General features: G+C 37.6%; 1 pseudogene across 1 annotated transcript in view; it reads left to right on the top strand.

The window, feature by feature from the left end:
• LOC306870409 overlaps positions 1–15267 on the top strand; it is a 202268-nt pseudogene that overhangs the window by 142955 nt on the left and 44046 nt on the right. The window contains exons 8-14 of the transcript in view: positions 437–526; positions 3190–3246; positions 5593–5736; positions 10606–10752; positions 10833–10916; positions 13457–13617; positions 15079–15116. The product of the transcript in view is annotated as an uncharacterized misc_RNA (transcript). The remainder of the gene's footprint in view (positions 1–436; positions 527–3189; positions 3247–5592; positions 5737–10605; positions 10753–10832; positions 10917–13456; positions 13618–15078; positions 15117–15267) is intronic.

The raw sequence follows: 15267 nt of genomic DNA, 5'->3' as shown, positions 1-15267 counted from the left end.
CGCTGAGATTGTCATAAACCGTATTAAGAAAAATGGTCACGCGGTTTGACACAAATTGGAAAATGACATTTGGAAAGCGCCGCTGCGGTGGAAATTAGAGATATTAAAATTATAAATCAATGTCTGGGTTGAAGGAACAAACGTGGGGTGGGGGTTAAAGGTCCCCTCATGACTAGGTCCCGCTCGGGATAATCTAAACCCACTGGGCTTTGATTGTTCATCCACTGTCCACTCATAAAGAAAGGATGAGAGGATATTGTGTCTTTTCTGTGGAGTCAAGTCAGCTTATTTAGCGGCTTCCACACCACAACCTGCTAATGGATCATCTCAAAGGTGTGATATGCATTATGCAAAGGCATCCGCTTGACACTTTTAACAAAGCCTTTCCTCCCTGTGCGTCTCACCTTCAGTTGCCTTTGTTCGTGTGTGTGTGTAGGAAGAAGAGCATCGGCTGAAAGTGCTGCAGATTGATGAACTCCAAAGAGAGGTTGACAAGACGCTGGCACTGCTTGAAAAGGAGAGAGAGGTCAGCAAAACCTTATTTAATAGCCTCCTGTACATGCATTTTGGGGTGCACTTTTTAAATGTGCCATGTGAAAACGTAAGGATGTACCTCCGGTTGCAGTGAGCTTGAAGTTCACACTTCTTTATCTGCCATTTTTTATTTATTTTTTAAAGTAAAAGGCTCCCTGATGGTTAGGCCTGCTGGGTCTCTGAAATCCTTGACACGTCTGACCCTTATTCGTCTCAAGACTCTCGCTGTACTCTTGATGGTGCTCAAAGCTCAGAACACAGCAGCATGTTATACACAGCACGATAAAATAGAACAGTTTTCCACTTTCTACACGCTGCTATTATTCACATTCTCTTCTTCAGCTCTCCTGAGCTCTGAATATCTGCTACTTTCTGTAATGGACCTTTCATTTTAAGTGCCACAGCATTGGTAAAGTTAATGCACAGGTTAAGAGGAAGCTCAGGGATCATACTAAGTAGTGCGGTTTCTCAGCTTTATCTCCACACAATACAAAGCTGTCACTGGGGCGGTACCCTAAGGTACAAAAACTAAAAAGGTGCTTTTTCATACCTTGTTTACACCTAAATGGTACATACTGTACTAGCAGTGCTGGGTAGATTACTTACAAATTGTAGTCTGTTACTGATTACAAATTACGTGACGGAAATTATAGTTTGTAATGTAATCTGTTGGATAATGTATACTGACTACTTTTTGATTACTTTTAGATTACTTTTGACCCAAAAGTATATTCCATTCTTTGTTATCAACATCTTGAAGTGTATTAAACATTACATTATGCCAGGGTTTCTTAAACTGCGGTTCATGAATGAACTATAAGCAGTAGAATTTTAGAAAGGAACATTTAAGGGGTGAAAATGAGGGCAAATCAAATTATGAATAATTTACTACCATTGTGTTAATAATATGTAATAATGTAATCTATAAAAAAAAGTAACTGTAATCCAGATTACATGTAATCAGTTACTACCCAGCACTGCATAGTAGTCAGTACCGCCGCTCCCAATACGCAGAGTACGTAGTTTGCGTAGGGCACCAACTCCCAGGAGGGCACCATCCCAGTTACTAAAAAAAAAAAAACAACTTGACACGCCATTTCCACATCCGCGACCGCTCGCACCTCATGTTTGCATCTGAATGCAAATTATCATAATTGATAGACAACTATGCCCGTGAAAAGACATCAATCCCGCGCCGAAAAAAAAGAAAAAGTGAAAACGAAGCCCGTGCATCACTTCATAATCCTATGAAATTTTTTGGCTGTTGACGCTAATAACGTGTTTTAATGTCGGAAATAATTTCACCAACACATCTAATATTCTACTCAAAGAAGAAAATGATCTAGACCAGGGGCACGTCAAGTGATCACAAGCGAGACTATGGGTGCTCCAGAGCGGGAACAAAATGTCAAAAACAAAAAATGGATTCCATTGCAAAACAAAAAATCCACATCCAGGCCCTCACATAGCAACGAAGGCCTGCTTGGGCTGATACGCTTAGGTGTTTTTTAATATGTAGCTCTGTCTAATAAAAGTTTTTGTACTTCGCTTGCTATGTGCCTGTATGTGGATTTTTTGTTTTGCAATGGAATCCACTTTTTGTTTTTGTTTTTGACATCTAATATTCTCTCTGAGTTTCCATGTCCCCTTACGAATATTAGCCATGGTTTTAACAAGAATAAAACCAAAAATCATTGTTTTTGTAGCCATGGTAACCGCAATTTTTTTTTACTTCCATAATATTTGAAGGAGGGGGGCACAACAATGCAATCCTGCTTAGGGCACCCATTTGGCCAGCAGCAGCCCTGACAGTAGTACCTTAAAGGTATGTTTTAGCACTTTTAAAAGTACATATTAATACCTAAAGTCTACATTTGACAGCTTTGTTTGGTCCTTTTTTTTCTGAGAGTGTAGATTGAGATTTAATGGTTTCAGTATTCTGAGAGCATTACAAGCACCTGTTGAAAAGCTTTCATTGTCCGTTCGCTTCCCCTAATATCTTGAATCCAATCAAGGCTGTCTCAGTTTTGAATTTCTGTCATACTCAAATTATTTAGAAAGTAGAAAAAGGAGGAGAAAAAAAGATCAAAATTAGTACTAAGATGTAAATATTTAATTTGATTATGATTCTTTGCTCAGTTTTATAATGCATCGTTTAATTGGATCATGGTTTGATCATGATTTAATGTTATATTTTGTTTATTACAGTTACAGTTTGCTATGTAGCCTTGATAAAGACAGCCTTCTGTTTTGTCATGTTTCAATGCTTCGTTTCTTAGTTTTGGGTTTATATTCTTGGTTATCTGCTAAACCAATCATCACAGCATGTTTTATAAAACATGCCCAGAATATAAAGTGCAGTGTGTGTTTCAATGCTTGTGATTAACGCTCACACCTTGCATGAGACCTTGCTTTTGTTTTCCACTACAAAAGAACAAGAAGAATAGAGGAAATCAGTCAATGCACACAATATAATAAGAATCCATTGTTGCATTCTCCTGTAGTTTACCTATGGAGGAAAGATCAGGTAGAGCATCTTCTCTAGGACACTCTGAAGGACTGTGCATTTCCTTTATTTTATTTTCCTGTTGTTCTTACACATTCATCCCTCAGCACCTCTCTGTTCTCTTCATCTCTCCCTCTCTTTTGCTGCAGGATTGTGTAGAGGTCGAGGAGCTGGAACGACTGAGCGAAGAGCAACTCAAGGACAAGGTCTCTCAACAATCCACTGCCTATTAGCTTCTAAGCAATGTCTTCCTCACCGCAGTTAAGTGGCAGTCATAACCTTGCCATAGTTTGAATTAGAGCTGCAGCCGCACGTGTTAGACACTTAACACCGAGACCCCACGCACACGCATACACAATCGCCAGTGATCAAAACAACATCTCATATTATGACTGGCCCTAAAATAAAATCTAATATTATGTGCTGCAGGGGCCAGATCTCAGCATCAGGACGCCAGTCACCACTCAACAGGCCACTATTGAAAAGCTGCAAAAAGACATATTTTCTAAATCGAATAGTCAAGAAGCTCTCTCTTCCTCAAATATAAAGGCAACTATATATCTTTATTTATACTGTAAATATAAAAATCTATACAATTTTTTTTTTTTTTTACAGCTGTTGGATATACAGACCTAAAAAAACACATAAAACTATGGCTGTCAATAGAATAAAATATATATATGATGTCTTTAGAAAGAATCATTTTTATCTTTAGAGATATTATATATTAATATATTATATTATCACACAGTTTTTCTCTGTTCAATATTTAATAATATTCAATAAGTTTATTATTATAACAATATAATATTTTTTATAATAATATTAAATAGTTTAATACCGTTTAAATTGTTAACTTACCTCACTAATTGACCATTCTGACCCGAAGGGTGAAGCAGACTTTAGGTTAAGTGTTAAGACCCCCCAGGTATGTTTTATTTCCCATGTTCTGCTCACAGTTTAGTGCACAAGCATTTCAAAGTTTACTCCATTGACTTTGAGCATTGATGGATACATTTGGCCCATCTACTGGAGCTTTCTTTTCAATCACTCAAATGACTTGCGTTGCTGTCCATGCACAAGTCGGGCACACTGTGAACGTCACACAGACAGTGGAGTTGGAAAAAATGCAGACGAGAGAAGCATAGTTTTGGCTTTAGATAGGCTGGACTCATGTTTGGGTGAGGGTAACCTGAGGGCGAGTGCTCAGACGCTCTTGTTTTTACAGTGTGGCCTCCATGAGCTTAGACCTCCGTAACGCAGCTGCTTTAAAGTGCGACCAACCGCCACTTACCACTGCATTTTCCTCTGCTCCTCGGACAAGATTACTTTCCAAACAGAGTGCAGACAGCTTGATTAATAGAGGGGTCCACCGAGGTGCCTGCCACAGTATATTTTCACACTTACTTATGCTCATTTCATTCGCATGGACTTTTATGCGCTGAACCTTTCACCACAGGAGTCCATCAGTTCATTAAAAAAACACAGCTCTTTGAGACGATGTCTGGGAAAACTCATTAAAGATTCTAGATGTTGAGTTTAAGAGCTGATGGACAAGGTCACTTCTAAACTAACTTGCTTTTCATCTGTGTATGGGCATCAGTCACGGTGTGATGCAACATTCATTAAAAGATTTATGTAAATATAGAATGTCTTACTAAGGCTTCTGCATGTATATTAGTGACTAAAGCTGTGATGAACATGCTGTATATGGTCTTGATATATCTTCAGCTCAGTTTATTGGCTTTCTTGCTACTTTTATGTGTGTGTACAGTGAGAGATAGGACAGAAAATGATAACTGGACATATAACTGGACCAAAGCGCAGACAGAATAGATGTGTTTCTAAACTGGAGACAGCAAGTCAGTCTACGGTCTACAAAAAAAGAGAAAAAAATATGCATTTTAGTGCAGGAGCCGATATTTACATATGGCCAAAGGAAGATGAAATTCTGCTATCAAATTTATGTAAATATGAGTTGTCACTTGACATCTCCCAGTAATGTCTTACTCAAATAATATTTAAATGCTTAGTTTTATGATCAAAGCTTTGTAGTTTCAAACATATAATGCAATGCAATACAGTGATGATTGACAGATGTACAAATGAACGTTCTTTGTTCATCAAAAGCCTTATGTATGATGTCTGATACTCATATTTTAACACAAATTAAATAATAATAATAATTTATGGATAATAAAGTAAACCTAAGTTGCTCCAGTCAAGTGTTTATCTTGAAATATAACTAACAATAGAAAAGTTATTCTGTTATACTTCTTAAAAATTACATTTCAATACATTTCACAGCAAAAAAAAACAAGTGTACCACAATCTGAAGGTGGAGTATTTTGATCATGTTAATAATTTGTAGGTGTTAGACATTTGTATTTCAAATATGATACAGTATCCTTTATAGGGATAAAATAAATGGCACTTGGTTTGATATTTACGTAGCTAATTCAATAACATTCATGCATTTTGCTAAATTGTCCAAATATTTTTTGTGGCCACTGTGCATGCATGAATGAAGCTTCCTGTGCATGTGCGTGTAGGTCAGACATCAAGAAGAGTTTATCGCAGAGCTGCAGAAAGAGCTGGAAAAGGCTGGATTTGACCAGAAAGAGAAAGAGCTGAAGGAATGGAAAGAGAGCTGGTACTCCGGCACGCTCACACACAGCTCCAGCAGGCCCAGGACAGCCTGGAAATACAGCAGGAGAAGAACCGCAGCCTGATGATGTAGACAATCTCCATACTGCAGTGAGGACAGGACAAAACACTAGAATTAAAGGATAAAGGTCAAGGTCAAAGGTCAAAATTAGAGTCAATCGATTCACTTATTTAACAGAAGCTCTGTTAATATGCGTGTGTGATTAGTCTAAACGGTTTGAAATCATACAAACAGAATGAAGAAGTTATCATTTTATATAAAAAATATATAAATAGAAGGGTGTTAAACATATTTAATTAATTGCATGCATTAGCCTGTTAAAATACTTGGAAAAATGAAGAAGACAAGTCAGGGAGGTTATAGATATAAAGACATAAAGGATGTGGGGAAGTGAAGAGCTGTGATAGAGACTGGTGGAAAGACTGGAAGGAGATAAATGAGGAAGAACAGGTTGTGTGTGGATGGCTAGAGGTTGACAGGTCTCCTGACTTTGACCCCGTGACCTCTCCTCATTCACACATCAGCACACTGGGGGCCAATTAAGCTGAGCTGAGCTTTTTGAGCTCCTACCCTTCCCTCCACACACTTTTTAAAACATGTACATGAGCACTGGGTTTTTATTCATCAGTTTGCACCTACACAAAGACCTTTGCACTTTAATAGAGGAAAGAAACGGAAGAAAAGCAGTTCACTTTTGATTGCCAGTAAATTAGAGTTTTCATTCAATTTGACAACAATTTACTCAATTTAGTTTGTAATACTTTTTATCATTATATCATGATTACTAGCTTTCCTGTAGCTCAAATAGTAGAGCATGGCGTTAGGAACGCCAAGGTCATGGGTTCGATTCCCAGGGAAAGCAAGAGCTGATAAAATGTAAAAACTGTAACTTGAATGCAATTTAAGTCGCTTTGGATAAAAGCGATTGCTAAATGCGTAAATGTAAATATAATTCTAATCAAAATGTCACATCTTGATTGTCCGCTAAAACGGCAGACTTGTCTCATGTGACATATTCCAGACTTCTCCAATCATTTTGTACACGTAACCACGCCCCTTTCTTCCAATTGGCTGCAAGCATGCATTCAGATCTGCCTCATCCAATCAACAACCAGTGGATAGAACCAAGTCTCCGCCCTATTCATTTCACTCGGATCTTCATCACAATATGGAAAAGCTTTGTTTCTTCTTCCATTGCGTGATGACTTTAAGTGTTCTGCTATCAAATAATTTTGTCCAAAATTTTTACTGTCTTTGTATAATAGTTAAAAATGCAGTATGCAGTTTCTGCACTACCATGGAATTACAAAACTAAAGCATACTTTCAAACAACCTCTGCCATTGCCCCTTACAATCACCATCTAGTTGAGATTATTCTTATCTTTACAACATTTTACTGTTTTATCTGGGACTCTCTTCTCTAATGAAACCCAAACATTCCATCGAATTCCTCCATCTTGTAAAAACACTTCCAGTGTTTACCCTTGTTTTACCACGTTTCTGTTTCAGCGTATTTTGAGCAGTTTTAGAATTTTGGCTTGCACTTCAATTCCTTTTCCCATGTAACATGTTCAGTCTGCTACAGTAGCCACACCCCTAACGCTTGCTATTGGTTGAGCTGGGAAGAGATTGACAGATCTGAGCGGACAGCTCTAAATGATTTGCTGGTGCCTGGGAGGAAATAAACACACAAATTGCATACGTATAGTAGTCAATGACCAATAACCTGGGTTAAGACTATGTATTGTGACATAAAATATAAATAAAAATTAAATCTTGCTCATTTGTGTACTTCACATGACCCTTAAAACTGGTCCGGCCCAAATTCTTACTAAATATTTCAAGGACCCCTGCTTCTTCAATTTGTGTTGTGTCTTCCTTTATGATTACTGTAGGCAATTTGATTAGACCATCTATTCTCTGCTTTATATACTACATCCACTTGCAGAAAGAAGCTAGCATCATGTTTTATTTGAAGTTGGATCATTGTGTTTGGAATAAAGGGGGGGAATGGTACTTTAGCAGATAATTATGTGTAATCCACGATCATTTCCAATAATAACAGACGAAGTGGTTTGAGCCCATGTTATACAATTTGCCATTTAATGTGAGATAGGGTGCTGCTCGCTTCCTAAGAATTGAACCATTTCCTTAAATCGGTAATTTGCCCTGCTTCCAGGATGCATAGAGCACAGAAATGATGGAACTTCATATTCCAGTACTGTCTTCTTTATATAGAAACAGAAGATGATTTTTGTTTGTTTTCCATTCTTTGTTTTGATTGGATTGAACCCTGCTGTGTTTAATCGATGCCTGCTCAGGGTCTGTCAGATGGGTCAGTGTGAGGACAAACTGCAAGATTTGAGCCAGGAAACAGGATTGTTGAGAAAGAGACTGCTAGGACATGAGCAGCAAACTACAGTTTTATTTATTTACACAGTAATATTGTTGTAATTACATAGTTCACATAAATATCATTATAATTTCAAATAACAATTTTCTATTTGAATGTATTGCAAAATTGTATTTATTCCGGTGATGCAAAGCTGGGTTACACTTTATTTTAAGGTGTCCTTGTTACGGTGTAATTATACATTTAAGTACTGAGTTATATTAATTAACTACACATACTTACTATATGGTTAGGTGCTAGAGTTAGGGTTTGACTTAGGGTTATTTGCATGTAATTATGCATAATTTATTGTTATTATAGTAGTAAGTACATGTAACGTGTAACAAGGGCACCTTAAAATAAAGTGTTACTCAAAGCTGAATTGTCAGCATCATTACTCCAGTCTTCAGTGTCACATGAGCCTTTGGAAATCATTCTAATATACTGATTTGCTGCTCAAGAAACATTTCTGATTATTATCAGTTTTGAAAATATTTTTTTCCTGCTTAATATTTTTGCAGAAACTATGATTTACTTTCTTTTTTCAGCATTATTTGATGAATGGAAAGGTCTAATGCAAAAGAGTGTCTGTACTGTCACTTTTTGTCAATTCAGTGCATGCTGGCTGAATAAAAGTGTTCATTTCTTTTTTATTAAAGAATGTGTGTATATACACTCACCTAAAGGATTATTAGGAACACCTGTTCAATTTCTCATTAATGCAATTATCTAATCAACCAATCACATGGCAGTTGCTTGGTCTGAGTATTTCACAATCTGCTCAGTTACTGGGATTTTCACGCACAACCATTTCTAGGGTTTACAAAGAATGGTGTGAAAAGGGAAAAACATCCAGTATGCGGCAGTCCTGTGGGCGAAAATGCCTTGTTGATTCTAGAGGTCAGAGGAGAATGGGCCGACTGATTCAAGCTGATAGAAGAGCAACTTTGACTGAAATAACCACTCGTTACAACCGAGGTATGCAGCAAAGCATTTGTGAAGCCACAACACGCACAACCTTGAGGCGGATGGGCTACAACAGCAGAAGACCCCACCGGGTACCACTCATCTCCACTACAAATAGGAAAAAGAGGCTACAATTTGCACGAGCTCACCAAAATTGGACAGTTGAAGACTGGAAAAATGTTGCCTGGTCTGATGAGTCTCGATTTCTGTTGAGACATTCAGATGGTAGAGTCAGAATTTGGCGTAAACAGAATGAGAACATGGATCCATCATGCCTTGTTACCACTGTGCAGGCTGGTGGTGGTGGTGTAATGGTGTGGGGGATGTTTTCTTGGCACACTTTAGGCCCCTTAGTGCCAATTGGGCATCGTTTAAATGCCACGGCCTACCTGAGCATTGTTTCTGACCATGTCCATCCCTTTATGACCACCATGTACCCATCCTCTGATGGCTACTTCCAGCAGGATAATGCACCATGTCACAAAGCTCGAATCATTTCAAATTGGTTTCTTGAACATGACAATGAGTTCACTGTACTAAAATGGCCCCCACAGTCACCAGATCTCAACCCAATAGAGCATCTTTGGGATGTGGTGGAACTGGAGCTTCGTGCCCTGGATGTGCATCCCACAAATCTCCATCAACTGCAAGATGCTATCCTATCAATATGGGCCAACATTTCTAAAGAATGCTTTCAGCACCTTGTTGAATCAATGCCACGTAGAATTAAGGCAGTTCTGAAGGTGAAAGGGGGTCAAACACAGTATTAGTATGGTGTTCCTAATAATCCTTTAGGTGAGTGTACATACAGTATATATAAATATTTGAGGTGAAATAGTATTTATTTATTATTTCAATGCATGTTCAGCATTAAATTAATTATTTATATTTGTAATCAATATCTCAAATCAATATTATAGGCATCTCCCTAGGTTTTGATGCAGAGTTTATACCTTTTCACAAGGGTGCAGGAATCTGAAAATTGTGGAGGTGCAACTAATCATCTTGGCCCATGAATATCAAATGCACAACAGTCATCCAGTACCTGATTTTCTGTGAGGCAGACGTTGGTAAATAGATGTTAACCATAGCTGTTTACCACTTTGCCAATGCTAAGGTTTGACAGTAGCTAACTGGTGTTAATAACCCCATGATCAGCTTGACAAGTGTTTTTGTTTTTTTCACATGTTGAAACAAGACGTTTAAGCCATTTTCAATGCGAAAAAGTACTTAGACATTTCTAAAATGTAATTGTTTTCACCACCGTGCCTTTTCATGTTTTGCTTTTATTAGTTTTGCTCCAGTTTTATTGATTGTGTTGTAAGTGCAGTGTAATGTGCTGTGTAAGAAAAGCAACAAGCAGGTCTAGATCAGAGATGGACTGAGTTTAAGACTGATCCACATCAATACACCACCTGCTACACTCCCTCCAGCCTCCATGATCTGCACATCTATAAACACATCCACTAACCGGCATGATGCAACTTGACCTGTATTAAGAAACATTGCATCTCTGTTTCTGTGCATGTGTTTGGACAGCTGGTGGAAGAGCAGTCCACAGTCTCCAGGCTGAAGCGTGAGCTACAGGAAGCAGAACATCAGAGGGATCTCCTGGACTCTAGAGCAGCTGAGCTGAGCTGTGACATCCAGCAGAAAGACTGCAGGCAGCTCACAGAGCAGGACGAGGTACACCGCACCACATACTTTGGTATCTTTTATAGTGTCTAGTAAGTGTTCATGTAGAGTAAAAGCTGTGTGTGTGGTAGGTGTCCAGTAGAGATGAGACAGTTCTGAGATTGACGGCAGACCTGCGGGAGAATCAGGAGAATCTGACCGCTGCACAAGAGGAGGTGAGGAACACCTATCAATCATTTTGCTCACCTTTTGACTATGACATACACTTTGAAAATACAGCCACCTACACCATTATTGAAATGCTCACCAAAGCTGCTTTTATGGAACTGTATTTCAGTTAAAAGAACTGTTTTCTATTTGAATATATTTTCAAATGTAATTTATTCCTGTGATGCAAAGCTGAATTTCCAGCATCATTACGCCAGTCTTCAGTGTCACACGATCCTTCAGAAATCATTCTAATATGCTGATTTGCTGCTCAAGAAACATTTCTTATTTTTAACAGTGTTGAAAACTGCTTAAAATCTCATAAAATGCATTTATTTTAAATAGATATCTTTTGTAACACTGTAAAAAACTATTTGTGACATTTACAGTAAAATACCAGCAGCTGTGGCTACCAGACCTTTACCGTAAAACAAATAAAAAAATAGGTTTTACAGACTTAACTTAAATTCACAAAAAAAGCCTAATTTCATTAACTGATAAAATGATGAGATTCAAATAATCTTTGAATTTTGAAACATTGAAAAATACTTTTTTACATTGAGTAAACTTGGTCAGCTTGGAGCTTGCGAACATTGTTTCATTTCACCTTGATCATATCAAGATTTACTTGTTTATTTTGGTGCTGAGATGTAGCTCAGGTACATATATAACTCTCAGACTAGAAGACTGCATCTAAAGGTCTCTGTGGGCCGGATCAAGGACGCGGGCCGTCCAGTCCATCCGCTCTCACTCACACACTCAGAAGAATAAAGATGGACTTGACGCCCGGCCCGCCTCCTGCTCGCAGCCAAACTTTTGCATAACCTGTCAATTGAAGTAGAAGCTGTTCTGGTTGATTTATACATCTCTGACTGGTCAGTTATTTGTTTGGCAGAGTGTCCATGTATGTTATAAATGGGACAAAGCTGTCACTTCAGTGCTGACTGGGTGTTTTGAGTTCTTTGAGAGATTTTCTTTTTCATATTTATTCATTTATTTTTACTTTTTTCAGAGCGAGCGAGCGGTGAGTAATGCATTGGATTCTGCTCCATGTACTGTTTTTATCATTAGCATTCAGCCCCAGTTATCTTCCGAACTTATGAGTGCCTGTGAAATGTTTGTGATGTTATTTATTTATGTTGCCCTCTCAATTATTCATTTGTTTATTTATTCATGGCAGAACTAACTGCAATTGGAAAATTCATTTTTGCTGAAGGGCACATCCATCCCTCCCCCACCACACCTCAATCCGCTCTCCCTCCCTCCTGCACATCAGGTTTGTTAGGAACTGCTTCATGTGGCATTTCCTAAGACTCAAGGGGAGATGGCATTTTAATCCAAGCAGACGGCTGAAGAGACGGGAGATACAGACAGGGAGATACAAAAAAGAAAGCGAGTACTCCATCTGCAAAAACTATAAGGGTGATGGTGCAGGATTATAGCGAGACATTTAATGAAAGAGGGATGAATTTGATAGTCCTTGTATATCCACGGTTCTGTGCTACAGCCGTGTTTCATGCTGAATTCCCTCAGGCATCTGTGCCTTCCTGCTTTTTCTGCCCATTCCTTTACTGCTCAGTTGCCCATATATGCACACTATATGGACAAACGTATTGGAACACACCTCTTAATTATTGAATTCAGGTGTTTCAGTTAGACCCACTTCCATATGTGTATAAGATCTAGCATCTAAGCATGCAGTCTGCATTTGCAAAATGGGATGCCATCATTGCAATTAGTCAGTTCGTGAAGCACAGAGCGGTGTTGCTTAGTGCTGAGGCACATGGTACGTAAAAGTCGCCAACGCTCTGCTCTACTGACATTAATATCAGCACAAGATCTATGCAGCGGGAGCTTCATGGAATGGGTTTCCATGGCCTCGCATCAACAAGTACAATGCCAAGCATCAGATTGAGTGGTAATATTAATATTATTATTTAGTAATTCAGATCATAGTAAAACCATTTACATTAAGTGTTTCCTATTTTAATATACTTTAAAATGTAATGTATTCATATGATGGCAAAGCTGAAATCATTATTATCAAGGTTGAAAACATTTAATATTTTCGTTGAAATTAAATTAATAGTACTTTTATTCAACAAGGACACAGGAAATTGATCAAAAGTGACAGTAAAACATCTTAAATATATGTTGTTCTTTTGATTTTTCTACTCATCAAATAATCCTAAAATATGTTCTTGGTTTCCACAAAAATATTTAGCAGCTTAAATTTTTTATTTATTTTTTTTCATTGAAAATATGAAGGATTTCTGAAGGATCATGTGATACTGATGGCTGGCGTAACAGCTGCTGAATATTCAGAATAAACAACATTTTAAAATGTATAGAAAAGTTGTTTTTAATTGTAATGCTATTTCACAATATTACTTTTTTACTGTATTTTTTATCAAATAAATGCAGCCTTGGTGAACATAAGAGACTTAATTATTCCCCACACACAAGATAAAATATGATCAAAATAGCCATATGCTTTACCATAAACTTACAGTTAATATTGTCATTTGTTTGACTGTGGTGTGTTTAGCTGGCAGAGCAGATGCAGCAGGTCACGTCTAGGGAAGAGGAGGTTGTGGCCCTGCAGAAGGAGGTGCAGACTTCAGGAGATCCTGAAACAGAGAGTAGATATGATGGAGAAGAGCAAACACGACACAGCTCCAGCGAGAGACAGACTCCCTTTACAGACAGGTAAACACACACACACAAAGTACAAACACACTAAAAATCACAAATTGGCCAGTCTGGGTATTGACACCTGAGAAAGATCCAGCGTAAGCATGAGTTTGGTGGTGTTGTTGTGAAGCGCTTGTGTGCGTTTAGCTGAAGGGTGTTTGTGAGCGCACTTGTGTGTAATATTTCCTGTCTGCTGCATCGACAGTCCACACATAGCCATGGAATTCCAATTAACTCCCTTTAATTAGGCCCTCCCTTGCTCATGGCACAGTTCCTTCATTTATTTTAATCTTGTTTATGCACCTTGATTGTTTCACAATATAGATTTTTTTAATTAGGGAAGATTGATTAAATTGCATTGATTCTCTGTCCTTATTAAAATGAAACAGCCCCCCCACTCTACTCTCTCCAAACCAGTGTTATTTTTCATAATTAGTGCCTGTGCCTTCAGCTTGTCTTTAGGTATGTGTGTGTGGTATGAAAATCATGTTTATCATACTTCATTACAGCATCTGAAAAACTGTTGTAGTGGTAGTCACTTTATGATTTAGTGGAAGTTTCATTAAATGTTTGTGTGCTGTTTATTAGTTGCATTTTCCAACAGAATAGGTCCTAAATACATGAAATGCTTTGTTTTGTTTTGTGTTTATATCAATATATTAACTTAAATTATAAAAATGAACACAGAAATACATTACTATTGTAAATTATGTGTATACGTACTGTAAAAAAAATGAATATGTAATGATAATTACAATAATAATCTTATTTTCACTTAAAGTCCAAACCCTTGATCTTCAAACATTTCAAATCTATGTGCTTTTATTTTAAGCTGTAATTTTCTGTATATTATGCAACTGTGTAAATAAAGTAAACTTAACGCATGTTGCATTCCAAAATGCATGTTAAACTGCATTTAATGTAAACCGAGCCTCTGAGACTGATTGTCTCATGCAGCCACATTTATTTATTTAAATTTTACATTCAGTGTTGTTAATTATTAACTTTCATTAATAAAATCTCGTTTGGAAAAACCTGACCAGAAAACACCTAGCATGGAAAAAAATCTTTCTGATAGTGATACTAATGATATTGTTTCTCTGTATCTTTGTTCTCATAGAATTACAACAATCATTAGAAACATGTTTATAGTCATGTGAACAGGCCTAGTGTTATATGTTGGCTAGTTTTGCACATCAGGATTTTACTGATTTTATTTACAAAATATGAAAATGTATTTTCTTTCACGGTGGCATTAGATTATTGTAGTAGATGATTGTTATAGCAGATGCTGACCGCTTGCATAACACTTAAAGCCCTCTAGAAGATGCAGTGCTTCTCAATCTCCTGCTGTATGCTTCATCTGATAAACACTTGATGCTGATCCATAGTATTTCTAATCATAAAGCTCAGCTTTTAATTTTGATCGATGACTCCGTTTATCCTTTACATAACACATTCCTGTCTCTGTTCTAGCCCTCCACCTCCCGATCGCCCCCACCTCTCTCCGCCTGGTATGAAATTTATATTAGAAACTAAATGAGATTTGAAATTGTGTGTTTGACAAGTGACTTGATGACAGGGTTTTATTGCAGGCCTTGATCCATGGAAATTTTATGCTAATAACACTGCTGGCCAGCCGATCAAGTACGAAATTAATCAGCG

This window comes from Barbus barbus (genome assembly GCF_936440315.1).
Source record: "Barbus barbus genome assembly, chromosome: 1".
Lineage (NCBI taxonomy): Eukaryota > Metazoa > Chordata > Actinopteri > Cypriniformes > Cyprinidae > Barbus > Barbus barbus.
This window is presented reverse-complemented; position numbering and strand designations above follow the sequence as displayed.